The sequence below is a fragment of the Phyllobates terribilis genome, unplaced genomic scaffold (genome assembly GCF_046119375.1).
Source record: "Phyllobates terribilis strain yellow unplaced genomic scaffold, ASM4611937v1 Scaffold_10__3_contigs__length_209671492, whole genome shotgun sequence".
Taxonomy (NCBI): domain Eukaryota; kingdom Metazoa; phylum Chordata; class Amphibia; order Anura; family Dendrobatidae; genus Phyllobates; species Phyllobates terribilis.
In genome coordinates, this window is record NW_027362770.1 from 101,205,365 (window position 1) to 101,219,264 (window position 13,900).

The window sequence follows — 13,900 nt, forward strand, 5'->3', positions numbered from 1 at the left end:
TCGTCTTGTTCTGCTCTTGCTCGCCGCTCTGGGCGGCCTCTCTCTGCTGTGTTTGTCCACCGCATCTGCGGTTATGTTCCTGAGTCCCAGTCTGTACTGGGTCCTATCCACTCGGTGCTCCAACCTGTCGTACCTGCCAGTACCTCCCTGCCTGCATACCAGTCGTGCTTACCAGCATCCGCCAGTCTGCATACCAGCCGTGTCTGCCTATAGCCAGCAGTCTGTGTGCCAGCCTAACCTGCCTGTTCCTGTATTCCCCTGTGTGTGTCAACAGCCGTGTCCGGGGTCTGTCCTGGAGTAGCACCTGGTCCCTCTGCTCGGTTCCTCCTTGGTGCACTGGCGTCGTATGCCGTCGTGCGACCCTGGTCGGATCGGGTGGATACTTAGTTACGCCCCTCCAGGCATTCACTCTCCGGCACGGTCCAGTGGAATCACTACATATACACGCACATGCCACTCAGCCCGGGCGTGTGCATTACAGCGACACACTCAAACTGTTTTTTTTAGGTAAAAATGGCCCAAAAGTGGATAATACAGAGGTTTGAACTGTGGAACTGCAAAACCACACTTCTATTTCTCGGGCCTACACTAGACTATTTTCAACAGATATATTTGTGTCTGAACAATTAGGAGACACTATTACTGTTTTTCTTTACGGAAAAAATACCAAAAGCTGGATAATAGAGATTTTTTTACCGTGGAACGGCAAAACCACAGTTATAATTTACTGGTGTATACCAGACTCTTTTAAACAGATATATTGATGTCTGAACAATCAGGAGACACTATTACTGTTTTTCTTTACGGCTAAAAATGCCAAAAGCAGAATAATACAGATATTTTTTTACCGTGGAACAGTAAAACCACAGTTATAATTTACTGGTGTATACCAGACTTTTTTAAAGGTATATATTTGCGGCTGAACAGTGAGCGTCACACTCAAACTGTCGTCGTATGCCGTCGTGCGACCCTGGTCGGATCGGGTGGATACTTAGTTACGCCCCTCCAGGCATTCACTCTCCGGCACGGTCCAGTGGAATCACTACATATACACGCACAGGCCACTCAGCCCGGGCGTGTGCATTACAGCGACACACTCAAACTGTTTTTTTTAGGTAAAAATGGCCCAAAAGTGGATAATACAGAGGTTTGAACCGTGGAACTGCAAAACCACACTTCTGTTTCTCTGGCCTACACCAGACTATTTTCAACACATATATTTGAGCCTGAACAATCAGGAGACACTATTACCGTTTTTCTTTACAGCAAAAAATACCAAAAGCAGGATAATACAGAGATTTGACCCGTGGAACTGCAAAACCACACTTATATTTCTCGGGCCTACACTAGACTATTTTCAACAGATATATTTGTGTCTGAACTGTCACAGACACACTTTTTTTTTTTATTTTTGGGGGGGGACACCAAAAGTTTAATAAGACGGGTATTTGTACAGTGTGTAGGAGGAAAAAAAAAGAGGATTTAGATGAAAAAAAAAGGATTTTTCCTGGTCCCCCAGGACCTGGAGCTAAGTCCAGAAATTTCAGCAACAGGAGCACACAGGACTGTAATGCAGCGTTTGCTGGTATAACCACTGCGTCTCCTATACGGCCTGCCTGCCTGATATTTGGGATGGATATTAGTCCTGAGAAGGACTGTTTGTTTGATTTGGCAGCCTTTACAGACCCTACACTAACTATTTTGCAGTATAAATCTCTCCCTAGCTCAGCAGCGCTTTCCCTACACTAGCTGATCCGGAGCGACTGTGTCCAAGTTGGCGGCGCCCGGTTTTAAATACTCGAGGTGACGCTGTGCGGCCAGCCAATCAATGTAATGCCCACAACCAACATGGCTGCGGCATTACAGTGACTGGCTGGCAATCCCTGCATGTTCATTGGCTCTGTAAAGAGCACCAAACATGCAGGGCGGATACCCGAGCTCCCGCCCGAGTAACCCGGAAATGCTCGGTGCTCGCCGAACACCTCGAGTACCGAGCAGTGTCGAGCATGTTCGCTCAACACTATTAACCATACTTTCATGTTATGGGTTAAAAAATTAATGAAACCAAAATCTTGGCAATATTTTAGAAATTGTACTTGTGGTCAGTGAGATATTTACTAAAATCTTACTTTTGAAGGGGGGTGTACTCATTGCAGCTGAGCATTGTATGTATGCACACATATATATATATATATATATATATATATATATATATATATATATATATATATATATATATACATATACTGTATATATTTAGAGAAGATATATTGGAACAGCACCATTTCACATGTACTCACAGTTGGTGCCAGGCCTCCAACCAACCTGTCCAAATTGCATCTTAATAGAAAAAATATATTGAGGCTGCACTCCAGATAGATTCAATTCTAACAATTGAATCTATCTGGAGTGCTGCCTTAATATATTTTATTTATATATATATATATATATATATATATATATATATATATACTGCTCAAAAAAATAAAGGGAACACTTAAACAACAGAATATAACTCCAAGTGAATCAAACTTCTGTGATATCAAACTGTCCACTTAGGTAGCAACACTGATTGACAATCAATTTCACATGCTGTTGTGCAAATGGAATAGACAATAGATGGAAATTATTGGCAATTATCAAGGCACACTCAATAAAGGAGTGGTTCTGCAGGTGGGGACCACAGACCACATCTTAGTACCAATGCTTTCTGGCTGATGTTTTGGTCACTTTTGAATGTTGGTTGTGCTTTCACACTCCTGGTAGCATGAGACGGACTCTACAACCCACAGAAGTTGCTCAGGTAGTGCAGCACATCCAGGATGGCACATCAATGCAAGCTATGGCAAGAAGGTTTGCTGTGTCTGTCAGTGTAGTGTCCAGAGGCTGGAGGCGCTACCAGGAGACAGGCCTGTACACCAGGAGACGTAGAGGGGGCCATAGGAGGGCAACAACTCAGCGGCAGTACCGCTACCTCCACCTTTGTGCAAGGAGGAACAGGAGGAGCACTGCCAGAGCCCTGCAAAATGACCTCCAGCAGGCCACAAATGTGCATGTGTCTGCACAAATGGTTAGAAACCGACCACAGATGGGGGTTGTGCTCACAGCCCAACACCGTGCAGGATGCTTTGCATTTGCCACAGAAAACCAGGATTGGCAAAGTCGCCACTGGCGCCCTGTGCTCTTCACAGATGAAAGCAGGTTCACACTGAGCACATGTGACAGACGTGACAGAGTCTGGAGACGCTTTGGAGAGTGATCTGCTGCCTGCAACATCCTTCATCATGACCGGTTTGGCAGTGGGTCAGTAAATGAAGGCATTGAAGCTATGGACTGGACCACCCATTCCCCAGACCTGAATCTGATTGAGCAGATCTGGGACATCATGTCTCGCTCCATCCACCAACGTCACGTTGCACCACAGACTGTCCAGGAGTAGGCAGATGCTTTAATCCATGTCTGGGAAGAGATCCCACAGGAGACCATCTGCAACCTCATCAAGAGCATGCCCAGGCGTTGTAGGGAGGTCATACAGACACGTGGAGGCCACACACAATACTGAGCCTCATTTTGACTTGTTTTAAGGACATTACTTGAAAGTTGGATCAGAGTGTAGCGTGTTTTTCCACTTTAATTTTGGGGGTGACTCCAAATCCAGAACAAAGTATTCAATGAGAATATTTCATTCATTCTGATCTAGGATGTGTTATTTGAGTGTTCCCTTTATTTTTTTGAGCAGTGTATATAAGTGACGAATCAGACCTTCCCTGATACTCAATGTATCGGTCATGGCTGTTCCGTGCACATATTTAAATTTTACTATTTAATTTGGAACAGGCACAACGTCTCAGAACGTCCCACATTATGTGGCTATGACAGAGGACTATACTGTCCGGTCTAAAATGAAAACCTTTCAATTCCCCCAGGGCCCACACTGTGCGCTGTGAGTATTCGCCAGTTTCAGAGCTATTGTAGAATTTACAAAAGATATCACTCATGCAATGTAAGAAGTAAGTGAAATCGTTGGCATTGTACTATACCTATATTTCTTATCTGAGCATCATGAATCGTGGTATGTGTTAAAGGGAATCGGTCACCCCCTGGGAGTATATAACCTATTTATATGGGCATACAGTTGACAGAAATGTAAATCTATTCATACCTGTATGCCTCATATTAATGGTTTTGATATGTTATATTATACCTTTATGGTAATGATTACTTCAGGCCCCGGGCCCATAAGGAATCCCCGCCTCCTCTCTTAATTATCATAGTACCCCCTCCCCTGCATGTCACAGTGTCCTGTGACGTGCAGTTGCAGCGCTGTAATCTCACGTCTGCGCATTTAACTACCTCCACGATCCTCCCTCCCACGAGTCTCCATGACTCACCGGCACCTGGAGCAAAATATCACAGATTAATGTATTCCAGGATCTTCTGTGCAGGTGCGTCACTGCCGGCGACCTCTCCTGTGCTCCGCAACAGACGGTAAGAAGAGCCAGACTGACCCACCAGCCATCTTCCCGTAGACCTGTTTTATCCTATGGACGGCAGTGTCAGCGCATCACTGCCGTCACCTGCGCAAAAGATCATGGCATACACTAGTATGTGATCTTCTGCGCAGGCGCCGGTGAGTCACAGAGACTCATGGGAGGGAGGATCGTGGAGGTAGTTCAACACGCAGGTGCGAGATTACAGTGCCGCAACTGCACATCACAGGACACTAGATTAACATTTCTGTCACCTGTATGCCCATATTAACAGATTATCAAGTCCCAGGGGGTTACAGATTCCCTTTAAAGGGGCCCACTGAAACTCTTTCGCCCAGGCTCCACAAAAACCTGGAGCCGGCCCTGATGGCATCTCCCAGGCGACAAGTGATCCCACACTCGGACACTCAGAGGATCTCTTTACATGTCCATTTATTGATTCTGGCCTCTCGCCATGCACGTTTCAAGTGGTACATGAGGAGATCGTGCGTAGTGATGACCAAATATTTGAGTACCCATGGTCAGTAGAAGATGACAGTGGGGAACGGCAATTAGTGTCTCAAGAGGTAGATGATGATGAGACACAGTTGCCAACAAGTGATGTTGTTAAGTCAACAAGTCAGGAGGACCAAAATGCATAAGTGGAAGACATGGTGTTGTTGAACGTTGAAGTCACTGACCCAACCTGGGAAGGTGCCATACAGAGCAAGGACAACAGCGCAGAGGGGTAGGGATCCGCAGCACCACAACAGGCAAGATGAGGCAGTGGGGTAGCCAGAGGGAGAAGGCGGCCAATTGTTCTCCAGAACACCCACAAGCAGCAATATCCCAGGCCATGGGTTTGGTGTTCCCGATTCTGGCGCTTTTTTTTACAGAAAGTGAGAAAGACAAGAAAACGGTCAATTGCAACCTATGCCATACCAAGATCAGCAGTGGCCTGAGCACTACTATCCTGACCACCACCAGCATGCTCAGGCACATGTAATCCAAGCACCAGACTAGGTGGGCCGAACGCCAGGGTCCATAATGCCTCTTCCCCTGTGCTACATTCTTGCCAATTCCCTGTCCAGAACGCAGAGGTGGATGCCTCCTGCCCTGCACCTGTCATTGGACATTTTCAAGCACCATCAGCAACCATGTCCACTTCCTTGTCCCAGTGCAGCGTTCAGCTGTCCCTACCCCAGGCCTTGGAATGCAAGTGGAAATACACAACCACCTACCCACAGGATCAAACACAAAACGGACCCATTTCCGGACTGCTTACCATTGAAATGTTGCTGTTTAGGCTTGTGGACAATGAGGCTTTCAACAACCTCATGTAGGCAGCTGTCCCTCGGTACTCGGTCCCCAGGTGCCACTATTTCTCCAGTTATGCTGTCCCCGCCTTACACAAGCACGTGTCTCATAACATCACCCATGCCCTGACCAACACAGTTACTGTGAAGGTACACTTAACCACCGACACTTAAACAAGTGTTTGTGGCCAGGGACACTACATTTTCCTCATGGCACACTGAGTGAACATTGTGGAGGACGGTACCAAGTTGGACCCTGGGATGGCACACGTGCTACAGACGCCTAGAATTGTGAGACCTAGTTCCATCAGAGTTTCCCCAACCAACACCAGTTCCTGCACCCCATCCTCCTCCTCATCTTCCATCTCCGAATTGTCATCTATATCAGTCACAAACTGGAACCACTGCCTCGGTGAAGCGGCAAAAGTCTCTTATGAAACTCATTTCTTTAGGTAACAAACAGCACACTGCTGCAGATTTGTTGAAAGGCCTAACCAATCAGACAGATCAATGTCTCTCACCGCTGAACCTACTACCAGGCATGGTTTTGCGTGATAATGGCCTTAACCTCGTGACGGCTCTGCTTGGCAAGCTGGCACACGTACCATGCCTGGCCTACGTGCTCAACTTAGTGGTTCAACGCTTTCTGAAAACTTATCCAGATTTGCCTAAGTCACTTGTGAAGGTATGGCGTGTGTCATCTACAGCTGCCGCTGGTCTGCAAATGCTGCAGCAGTGCTTGCAAATGCTACCTCACCGACTGGTTTGCGACGTGACCACGTGCTGGAACTCAGATTACATATGCTGGCAAGGCTTTGTGAGAAGCAGAGGACAGTAGTTGAATATCAGCTACAACATGCCCGTCTTTAATCCGGTCAGCCTTCGCACATAAGAACCGACAAGTGGGCATGGATGCCTGACATATGTGAGGTTCTACAAAACTTTGAGGAATCAACAAAGATGGTGAGCGGTGATGATGCCATAATCAGCGTAAACATCTCACTTCTGTGTCTACTCAAACACTCGCTGCTCACCGCTGCGGACGAGGTGGAGATGAAGGAAGAAAGTAAACAGGGGGATACTTCCCAGCTCAGCCTCATCTAATCTTCTCTGTGCAGATTGGGTTATAATGAGGAGGAGGCTGAGGAGGAACAGGGAATGGCTGCCTGTGCTACATAGTGTACTAGCCACACCAGCTTCATCCCATCTGTTCAGCGTTAATGGGCTCAAGAGGAAGGAGGAAGAGATGGAAAGTCGTCCTCTTGGTGGGGACAGGGAAGTTTTGCCTGTTCTGAGTCTGATACACATGGTCATAGTTCCTTGGACAGCCAAGAATAGAGACGAGGGAGACAAAGACCAGGTCCAACAGAGGCAGGGGAAGATTATCAAAGGTATGGGACAGTTTCATTAGACTATCCCAGCCCCCAGGCCCTGATGTGCAGTACACTCTGACAAGGAGGGAAAAGCTTTGGAAAATAGTGAAGGAGTACTTAGCCTACCGTACCAGCATTCTCCATGATTTCTCTGTACCGTAGAACTATTGGGTATCAAACCAGGACACCAAGCATGAACTGTCCGTCTTATGACTTGGAGGTGCTGGCCTGCCCTGCAACTAGCGTTTTGTCAGAGCAGGTTTTAGTAGAGATGAGCGAACCTCTCAAGGCTTGATTCGTTTCAGATCGGCGAACTTCCCGATTTTTTCTGAACAATTTGCCAAACAGTTGGTCGAAAATATCCAAATCCCATTGGATTCAATGGGAGACAAAACCAAACACATACACAACACCTTCAAAGGGGCCCAAAAGCTGCCAAAACAGCTCAAAATGAGGGCAGACACCAGGAAAAGTATAAATAGTACAACTGGCACAGGAGGAGAGAGGACCATGCCCGCAAGGGCACACAAACAATCTACAAGGGATGGGTGAAGATACTGTAGGTGAGGGTAGAGCTGGACCTGCAGCGGTATGGTGGAGCAAGGGTTACTGCAGGTTGCATGCTTGTCGGAAGAGGTGGGTCTTCAGGCTCCTTTTGAAAGTTTCCATGGTTGGCAAGAGTCTAATATGTTGGGGTAAAGAGTTCGAGAGTAGGGGAGATGCATGGGACAAATCTTCTATGCGATTGTGGGAAAAGGAAATTAGAGGGGAGTAGAGGACGAGATCTTGTGAGGATCAGAGGTTGCGTGCAAGTAAGTATCGGGAGACTAGGTCACAGATGTAGGGAGGAGACAGGTTTTGGATAGCTTTGTATGACAAAGTTAAGGTTTTCAACTGGAGTCTCTAGGCAACAGGGAGCCAATGAAGGGATTGACAGAGGGGAGAAGCCGGGGAATAGTGGGATGACAGATGAATTAGTCGACCAGCAGAGTTTAGGATAGATTGGAAAGGTGCGAGAGTGTTAGAAGGGAGGCCACAGAGCAGGAGGTTGCAGTAGTTGAGGCGGGAGATGATGAGGGCGTACACTAGTGTTTTTGCAGATTCATGGTTGAGGAATGAGCGGTTCCAGGAGATATTTTGGAGACCGCAAAGAATGACACAACTCACGTTATCTGCCAACTTTCTTAAAAACAACTGAGTAGAGGCAAAATTGCAATAATTTGACTACTACATGCATGAACTGGCACAACATGCATTAGACTGGGAACCTCCTCCGTCACCATGGCAAAAGTTCTCACACAGGTCTCCGGCTGCAGAAGTGAACAAGCCTGTTGTTTTTGTTTTACCGAGCAGCCATATCTTTCTCAATCCACCATAACATCTCCGCCTGCACCTCTCTCACAGTCTGTCGTGTTCACCCTACTCCACCCTCTCTCAGCACAGCAGCCAGCCCTTTGTCCCGCAGTTATGGTCCCATAAAAGATTGTTTCTCCTGCACATGCCAAAACCAAAAGCTTGAACTTCACCATCTCCAACCTGTTGGCCACGGAAATGCTGCTTTTCCACCTGGTGGATACAGATGTTTTCCGAAAGCTGATGGCCATCGCAGTCCCCTGTACCAGTTGCACAGTCACCATTACTTCTCTAAGAAAGATGTGCCTGCACTATACCAGCATGTTGCAGACAACATCACCCGTTCCTTTAAAAATTCTACGTCTGCCGGAGTGCATTTTACCACTGACACCTGGACAAGTAAGCATGGCCAGGGGCATTACATCTTGCTAACTGGGCGCTGGGTAACTGTGGCGGCAGTCGGGGAATGGGCTGCTCCACAAGTCTTGGAATCCCCAAGGCTTGCAGGGCGCTTGGGGATGGAGAACTAAACCACTACCCACCCGAAGATGGAGAACTAAACTACTAGACAATAGGGGTTGGAGAACTAAACCACTACCCACCAGAAGATGGAGAACTAAAATAATAGACAACAGGGGTTGGAGAACTAAACTACTAAACACCTAGGGTTGGAGAACAAAATCACTACACACCAGGGGATGGAGAACTAAACCACTAGACACCAAGTCTTGGAATCCCCCAAGGCTTGTGGGACAAACCTCTGTTATCTAAAACTTCCTCCACTGCTTCTGCCTTCTTCACCTCCTCTAGGGCCTCCGCCTGTGGACTCAACCTCTGCCTTAATGAGACACGCGTTCCAACAGTGAGGAGAGAATCCGCCCACCTCCGTACTGCACAGCCAGGGCTCACCGCAATCAGGCAGTGTTTAAATTAATATGCCTTGGAGATTGCAGTCATACAGATCAAGAGTTGTGGACAGCTATCCATGCGGAGTTTGAGCATCGGCTGTCTCCACTGAAACTGGAGCTACGGAAGGCCATGTGCGACAACGGTGCAAACCTGGTGGCGGCCCTACGCCGGGGCAACCTCACACACATGCTTTGCGTGGCTCGCATTCTCAACCTGATGTTACAGCAATTTCTCTGCCACTATCCTGGGCTGGATGCACTACTGCAAAAACCACAATCGCTGTGTGCTCACTTCCCCACGGGTCATCAACTTGCATTGCTATACAGATCTTTCGGCCTACCAGATAACTGGTTGATATGCGATGTAGTGACATGGTGTAATTGAACTCTGCACATGTTGCAGCAACTGTGGCAGCAGCGATGAACCCTGACGCAGTATATAATTTTGCATAGCCTGGGCCAACGCAGTATGGATGTGGTGCAAATCATGCTTGTGGAGTGGACACAGATGAATGACCTCTGCACCGTTTTGTACATTTTTGAAATGGCTAATAAGATGGTTAGCTCTGACGATGCTGTCATCAGCATCACTATTCCGGTCATCTACATGCTGGAGCACACTTTGAATAGCCTGTGGGAGGAGGTGGTGTTCCCAGGAAGAGGAGGAAGCAGGGGAGGATGCAGAAGGGATAACAATATCTCTACGTTTCGGACTGTCGTCGCATTGGCGGTTGCCATGGGAGGGTGGTTTAATGTGATCAAGGGGGGCTCATGGTACCAGATAAACTGTTAGCGAAGGTGCGGGAGCCGAGGAACAAATGGAGGAGGACGAGGAGGAAGAGGTGATGGACGCCCAACAGTTAGGAGATGAAGAGGTTGTCCATGGTTGCCAGGAGGGGATCGAGGAAGCAAGCTTGAGTGTTATCCCTACACCAACACACTATGGACTTGGACCTCATGAAAGGGACTGACCCATGAGCACTTTCTTGCAGCACTATTTGCAACAAGATTGTTACCCGTATTGTAAGGATTAGAAATAGTGCTGACTACTGGGTCGCCACTCTGTTAAATCCATACTACAAGTTTAAATTTTGCCAGATGCTTCCCTCCCTGGAAAGGGACGCGCCCATGCTGGAATATTAAAACATGCTTGAAGACAATCTTGAGAGTGGCTTTCCCCAAGACAGTAGTATGGCACACAGTGTGCATTGCAATTCTAGACTTTCAACCCCGGGAACATTGAGTCGTCAACACAAAAACATTAGAAGCATGGCAGTGCTGGGGTTCTGTGTTACAACTAGTGTTGAGCGAGCATGCTCGACACTGCTCGGTACTCGCCCCTTGCATTTCACTACTCGGGATGTTCGGCGAGCACCGAGCATTTCTAGGTTACTCGGGCGGGAGCTCGAGTCTCCGCCCTGCATGTTTGGCGCTCTTTACAGAGCCAATGAACATGCAGGGATTGCCAGCCAGTCACAGTAATGCCGCAGCAATGTTGTTTGTGGGCATTACAGTGATTGGCTGGCCGCACAGCGTCACCTCGAGTATTTAAAACCGGGCGCCGCCATCTTGTGCACAGTCGCTCCGGATCAGACAGTGTAGGGTCAGTGCTGCTGAGCTAGGGAGAGATTTATACTCCGAAATAGTTAGTGTAGGGTCTCTAAAGCCTGCCAAATCAAACAAACAGTCCTTCTCAGGACTAATATCCATCCCAGATATCAGGCAGGCAGGCTGTATAGGAGACGCAGTGGTTATACCAGCAAACGCTGCATTACAGTCCTGTGTGCTTCTGTTGGTCAAATTGCTAGACTTATCACCCCGGTCTCAGGGGCCAGGAAAAACTATTTTTTTTTTCATCTAAATCCTGTATTTTTTTTTCCCGTCAGTCAGACAGTCCAAATACGCGTCTTATTAACCTTTTGGTATCCCTCCCCCCGCAAAAAAAAAATTTAGTGTGTCTGTGACTGTTCAGACAACAATATATCTGTTTAAAAGAGTCTGGTGTAGGCCAGAAAAATATAACTGCGGTTTTGCAGTTCCATGGGTCAAATGTCTGTATTATCCAGCTTTTGGTATTTTTTCCGTAAAGAAAAACAGTAATAGTGTCTCCCTGATTGTTTAGACACAAATATATCTGTTTGAAAGATTCTGGTGTAAGCCAGAAAAATATAACTGTGGTTTTGCAGTTCCACGTTTCAAATCTCTGTATTATCCAGCTTTTGGTATTTTTTCCATAAAGAAAAACAGTAATAGTGTCTCCCTGATTGTTCAGACACAAATATATCTGTTTGAAAGATTCTGGTGTAGGCCAGAAAAATATAACTGTGGTTTTGCAGTTCCACGGGTCAAATCTCTGTATTATCCTGTTTTTGTCATTTTTTGCCGTAAAAAAAACTGTAATAATGTCTCCTTGACTGGTCAGACACCAATATGTCTGTTTAAAAGAGTCTGATGTAGGCCAGAAAAATATAACTGTGGTTTTGCAGTTCCACGTTTCAAATCTCTGTATTATCCAGCTTTTGGTATTTTTTCCCTAAAGAAAAACAGTAATAGTGTCTCCCTGATTGTTCAGACACAAATATATCTGTTTGAAAGATTCTGGTGTAAGCCAGAAAAATATAACTGTGGTTTTACAGTTCCACGTTTCAAATCTCTGTATTATCCAGCTTTTGGTATTTTTTCCATAAAGAAAAACAGTAATAGTGTCTCCCTGATTGTTCAGACACAAATATATCTGTTTGAAAGATTCTGGTGTAGGCCAGAAAAATATAACTGTGGTTTTGCAGTTCCACGGGTCAAATCTCTGTATTATCCTGTTTTTGTCATTTTTTGCCGTAAAAAAACCCGTAATAATGTCTCCTTGACTGGTCAGACACCAATATGTCTGTTTAAAAGAGTCTGATGTAGGCCAGAAAAATATAACTGTGGTTTTGCAGTTCCACGTTTCAAATCTCTGTATTATCCAGCTTTTGGTATTTTTTCCATAAAGAAAAACAGTAATAGTGTCTCCCTGATTGTTCAGACACAAATATATCTGTTTGAAAGATTCTGGTGTAGGCCAGAAAAATATAACTGTGGTTTTGCAGTTTCACGGTTCAAATCTCTGTATTATCCACTTTTGGGCCTTTTTTACATAAAAAAAACAGTTTGAGTGTGTCGCTGACTGTTCAGCCCCAACTATATCTATTAAAAAAAGTCTGGTATACGCCAGTAAATTTGAACTGTGGTTTTGCAGTTCCACGGTTCAAATCTCTGTATTACCCAGCTTTTTGCCTGTTTTATGAAAAAAAAAATATATATAGTGTCTCCCTGTCTGTTCAGTCACAAATATATCTGTTTAAAAGATTCTGGTGTAGGCCAGAGAAATAGAACTGTGGTTTTCCTCTTCCACGGTTCTAATCTCTTTTTATTACCCTTTTTCCATTGATAGTGCGAGTGTAAGCTATTTTACTTCATTTAAAATGGGCAAGGTGCGTGGCAAGGGACCTGGAACTGGACGTTCTGGTGATGGTGCGTGTAGAGGACGGGGCCGTGGCCAAAGTGAAAATGTGCCACAAACAACAGCCACATCTTCTCGCTCCCACTTCTTGACCGAATTACTAGGGAACCACACTACAACACCAGTATTGCGAACTGATCAGTGTGAACAGGTTGTTAATTGGATAGCAGATAATACTTCCAGTTACCTGGGCACCACCACCTCCGGTCTGTCTTCCACACGGTCAAGTTTTAGTAGCCGTGAGTCTCAACCGCATACTCCTCTTCAACCTGATGCTCCTTCCTCCCACCATGCCGAGTGTCGTCAGACAACAACTGATCCCACACTTGGACACTCTGAAGAGCTGTTCACTGGTCCATTTGAAGTGGTGGAAGAGGGGATCCCATGTAGCGATGGCCAAATATTTGAACAGCCAGAGGAAGTCGAAGCTGGCAATTTGTCACAAGAGGTGGACGATGACGAGACACCATTGCCACAAAGTGAGGAGGAGGATCATGGTGTGCAAATGGAAGAGGAGGAGGTGGTGGATGATCTAGTAACTGACCCAATGTGGCAGGAGGACATGCAGAGTGAGGCCAGTAGAACACAGGGGGAGGGAGGCAGAGTACCCCAACAGGCAGGAAGAAGCAGTGTGGTGGCCACACACAGAAGGCGGGCAACAGTTCCCCGTAACACCAACACGAGGGACGTTGCCAGTACAACCGGTAGGTCTTCCAGAGTCTGGAATTTTTTTAAAGACTCTGCTGATAACCCCAAAAAGGCCATTTGTACCACCTGCCATGCCAGCATCAGCAGGGGTGACAAAACTACCAGCCTGACCACCACCAGCATGATCAGGCACATGGCAGCAAAGCACCCGACTTTGTGGGGCGAACCCCAGGGTCCATGACCAGTGTCAGCGGGTGTCACCACTGCTTCTTCCGCTGTTGTGCGTGTAATAGAACCCCCTGTTGTGCGTGCAAGGCAAGCCCCTGTCCATACT